The sequence below is a fragment of the Ictalurus punctatus genome, chromosome 19 (assembly GCF_001660625.3).
Source record: "Ictalurus punctatus breed USDA103 chromosome 19, Coco_2.0, whole genome shotgun sequence".
Classification (NCBI taxonomy): Eukaryota; Metazoa; Chordata; class Actinopteri; order Siluriformes; family Ictaluridae; genus Ictalurus; species Ictalurus punctatus.
Genome location: NC_030434.2, coordinates 2,163,836 through 2,168,463, shown reverse-complemented (window position 1 = coordinate 2,168,463; position 4,628 = coordinate 2,163,836). Strand labels below are relative to the sequence as shown.

The window sequence follows — 4,628 nt, the reverse complement described above, 5'->3', positions numbered from 1 at the left end:
TCTGCATAAATATGAACTAAAACATCAGATTTTCACACAAGTCCTAAAAGTAGACAAAGAGAACAAATGAGACAAAAATATTATACTTGATCATTTATTTATTGAGGAAAATGATCCAATATTACATATGTGACTGGCAAAACTATGTGAACCTCTTGGGTTAGCAGTTAATTTGAAGGTGAAATTAGAGTCACATGTTTTCAATCAATGGAATGACAATCAGGTGTGAGTGAGCACCCTGTTTTATGTAAAGAAAAGGGATCTATAGGAATCTAACGTGTGGGAGCGATGTTTGTGGAAGTGCATGAACAAAGGATATTTCTGAGGATCTCAGAAAAAGGTTGTTGCTGCTCATCAGGCTGGAAAAGTTGCAAAACCATCTCTAAAGATTTCGGACTACACCAATCCACAGACAAACAGATTATGTACAAATAGAGGAAAGTCAAGGCCATTGTTCCTCTCTAGGAGTGGGGGCCAACAAAGATCACTCCAAGAGAAAGAATTGTAGTAGTCTGCAAGGTCACAAAAGAACCCAACTAAAGGTCTCTCTCACATTGGCTAATTTTAATGTTCATAAGATAAGATACAATAAACTTTATTGATCCTACATTGGGGAAATTGCCAGAAATGTATACATCTACACCCTGGATTCTCACTGGCATAGACTGGGGTGGCCTCCTGCGGAGGTCAACTACCATCTCCTTTGTCTTGCTGGCATTGAGGCAGAGGTGCTTTAATTCACACCAGTTGACAAAGTCAGCGATGACCTACCAGGATTCCTGATCGTTTTCCTCTGATACTTGTCCAACATTGACTATCATCATAGAACATCTGCATGTGGCAACTGCTAGTGTTATGCCTGAAGTCCGCTCTGTATAGGGTGACGAGAAAGGGAGCGAGCACTGTACCCTGAGGTGCTCCCGTGCTGCTAACCACCACATCAGACATACAGTCCTGGAGCCATAAATACTGTGAGATAGTTGATGATCCATGCAGCCAGATGGCAGTTAACTCCAGCTCTCAAAAGCTTCCCCCTAAGTAGTGATGGCTGAATTGTATTGAAAGCACTGGAGAAAAAACCCTGATCCTCACAATGCTCCTGGTATTCTCTGGATGTAGAAGTGATCTGTGCATCATATAAATAATGGCATCATCAACCCCAATGCCTGATTGGTAAGGGAACTGTAGTGGGTCTAGCTCTGAGCTCACTAGGGTCCACAGGAAATAAATAAATAAATAAATAAATAAATAAATAAATGTTCAAGTTGAGCAATTGTACAAAATGGAACAGGGGTCAATCGTAAAAGGTTTCAGATGTACTTAATGGAAAAAGGGAGGGGGCCTAATAGTTTTTTTTAAAATACAAAATAGGGTTAGAAGAAGGAGAAAAAAAGTAGGGGAAAAAAACAAAGTCATGGTACTTAAAATAATAATAATAATAATTATACAAAATGGAACAGGTGTCAGTCGGAAAGGTTTCAGATGTACTTAATGAAAAAGGGAGGGAACTTTTAATACAAACTATAGCCCACATCTAGCTCTAGACCACTCCTACATCTGTAGCTATCAAGGCTATGCAGGTGTAAGGGGCCGGCGCAAGCCAACCTACCCTAGACCGGCTTTGTAGGCCTCCAATGGAGTTTCGGAGGCCTGGGCTGACTTCACTTATAGCTCTGGTTTCTTTTCGTTCACGCATAAATTTTTCGCCTTTTACTAAAGGTTTCCGTGGAGAGGAACGTTGACGAATTCAGTTGGTATTTTTGTGGGCTTCGCTGTGGCAAAGCTGTATTTGTTTTACAGTTTAATGTAAGAGAGGGAAGAAGTTTGGCTTTGGCATGCAAGGTCGGTTGATCGTCTGGCAAAGAAAATATTCTGGCAAAGGCCATCACTTTGAGGGTGGGAAAAGTGATGAGTCTCATTATCCACCCGGACCAGACATGCGGTGTGCAGGGTCGGACGTGTGCCCTAAATTTATGCCTAATACGAGATGTCTTAACTAAGGCAAAGGAGCAAAGCCGGCCCTTGGCCTTGCTGAGCCTAGACCAGGAAAAGGCATTTGACCGGGTTAGCCATGCTTTCCTTTTTGCTGTGATCAAGAGGTTGAGTTTTGGGCCAAGGTTTATAAGGGTGGTGAAGCTGTTGTATGAGGAGGTGGGTTTGCATCAACATCTTTCTGTTGAGGCCGGTGAGGCAGGCGGGTGGGGTGAGACAAGGGTGTCCGCTCTCCCCGCTGCTATACATGTTGGCAATTGAGCCGCTAGTGGCTAGCCTGCAAGCAGACCAAAGACCGGCAGGGTTCCATGTCCCTGGGGGGGGGATGCAGAGCCTTAGTCTCGGTTTACGCGGATGACCTGACTCTCTTTATAACAAATGAGGAGTTCCACAGGGCCAGGCCTCAAGCGCTTTGGTGAACTCTGAGAAGTCCAGGGTTATGTCATGCAGATCCTGTCAGGGTACATCAAGTGCTTGTTGTGGCTACCCAGTATGCCCGGATGGAATAAAGATCTTAGGCATTAATTTCTTCCATTCAGCCAGCGGCACCAGGAATCAGGCCAGTGTGCTGAAGGTACAGCAGCGCCTTGCCCTATGGGAAACCAGAAGGCTGTCAATCAACGGCTGAACTCTTGTAATAAAAATGGACATCTTGTACAGGCTGATCCATATAGCCAATGTTTTTCCATGCCCACTTGTTGGGGGGGCAGGTTAGAAAGATCAGTCTTTCATTTTATCTGGGGAGGGAGGACAGAGCTGGTGCAGAGAGCTGTTATGTACCTTGGGCCACCTCCCTGTAAGTGAATGCCTGTATTGCTTTGGGAGTGTTAGGACACGAAGAGACGGTGGAGCATGAATTTTGGAAATGTCCCTGCATACAAGTATTTTGAGGACTAGTGAAGGAGTGGTGGAGAAACTTCCCCAACGTCCCCTTGAATGATAACCTGGTAAGGTTTGGGGAGGGATTGGAAGCCTTGGACCCAGGGCAATGCAAGATTGCGTGGTTAGTTGTCTCAGAGGGGAAAGTGTTTGTGAGCACAGAAGCCAAGGCTGGTGCTGGGCTCCATTTTCTGCAGCTTCCTAGGCAGAATAAGATGGATAGGGGAGAGACAGGAAGCTTGGCGACTGTACAGGGAGGTGTGGAGGAGCTAGTCGGGGGTTCCCAGGACGGGGATGGGGTACGTCGGGCTTATGGTCCCTGTTGGCCACCCTGGTTTCAGGCTTTGGTGCAGAGAAGGAGGGACCCTCACGCCAAATGCAGTCTAGGCAGGGGTTTTGAAGGGAATGGAGGGGAAGGGACATGGGGATGAGTAGGGAAAGGTTAGGCAAGCATTTGCATATGACAAAAGAAAGGGATTTCTTCCTCATGGGAAAAGGTAGCTTTCACTATAAGAGGGGTTCGAAAGTGTATATTTCAGGTGACAGTATTGCCATTCTTAAATAACAGTATTTGGGTTTATTGCAGAAAACTGGGTTTTCTTTCACGTTTTTTTCAACTAATAACGGAACAGGGTTCAATCGCAAGGGTTTCAGATATACTTAATGGGAAAAGGGAGGGGACCGATTTCGAACCTATATACCAGCCCACATCCAACTCTAGACCAATCCTACATCTGTAGCCATCAAGGCTGTGCAGGTGTAAGGGGCCGGCGCAAGCCAACCTACCCTAGACCGGATTTCTAGGCCTCCGATGGAGTTCCGGAGGCCTGGACTGACTTCCTGTATAGCTCGGGTTTCACTTCATTCACGCATAAGTCTTTCGCCTTTTACTAAAGATTTCCGTGGAGAGGAACGTTGACAAGTTCAGCTTATTTTTGTGGGCTTTGTTGTGGCAAGGCTGTATTTGTTTTACAGTTTAATGTAAGAGAGGGAAGAAGTTTGGGATGCAAGGTCGGTTGGGCGTGGTGCCTAGTTGCTCAATCCTCTCTGCGCAAGGTCTTCAAGCGCGTGGTCAGGCATGTCGTCCAGGAGTGGAGGCTCTGCCAGCTGGTGCTCGTTAGGCCAGAGGCCATAAAGGGTTATCGCTTCTCGGCCTTTTGGCTAGCATCAAACGGTAGAGACTGCGATTGATTCTTTGGTGGCTGTTCTTCTCAGCTTTTTCGTGGCTTTGAACAAAACCATTCAAAGAGAAAATTTGTGCGGATCCTGTTATTTCTTCAGTGCCGGTTGGTGAAAGGAACAGCAAGCCAGTGGACCTGTAGAAGGGTAAGTACAAATTCATCAATTTATTTTTCTTCTTTTTTCGTTTTCAAAATATTTATTTTGTTTAGGTTTGTTTTATTTATTTATTTATTTATAGGCTAGTGGTGCCTCCAAAATGTCAGCTGCTCGTGCCGGCATGAGGAGGCACCATAGCGTGTGCTTTTTATTTAAAGAGGTGGATGGAAGGCTCCTGGGGATGTCACGCCTTGATTTCTCCAGGAAGCTAATCCAAAAATCTCTGAATTTCAAACCAGAAGAATTGAACTGTCTGGTGACTCTGCCCCTGAATAAAGGTTTTGACGTTAGCTTTCGGACTGCATCTCTGCTTAATGATTTCTGGCATCGGTTTGACTGTTGTAAGGCCCATTTCTCCATGTTCACCGTGGAGAAACTTTCTGATAATTCACTTAAAACGGTGATTGTTAGGATGTTTA

General features: G+C 45.2%; 2 non-coding genes across 2 annotated transcripts; both read left to right on the top strand.

Annotated features, from left to right (window-relative positions):
- The first annotated feature begins 1,668 nt into the window (after window positions 1–1,668).
- LOC128635544 (U5 spliceosomal RNA) lies at window positions 1,669–1,785 on the top strand. Its single transcript, XR_008398517.1, has one exon. It is a non-coding gene; the product is annotated as a U5 spliceosomal RNA (small nuclear RNA).
- Window positions 1,786–3,716: 1,931 nt separating this feature from the next.
- LOC128635541 (U5 spliceosomal RNA) lies at window positions 3,717–3,831 on the top strand. Its single transcript, XR_008398514.1, has one exon. It is a non-coding gene; the product is annotated as a U5 spliceosomal RNA (small nuclear RNA).
- The last annotated feature ends 797 nt before the right edge of the window (window positions 3,832–4,628 follow it).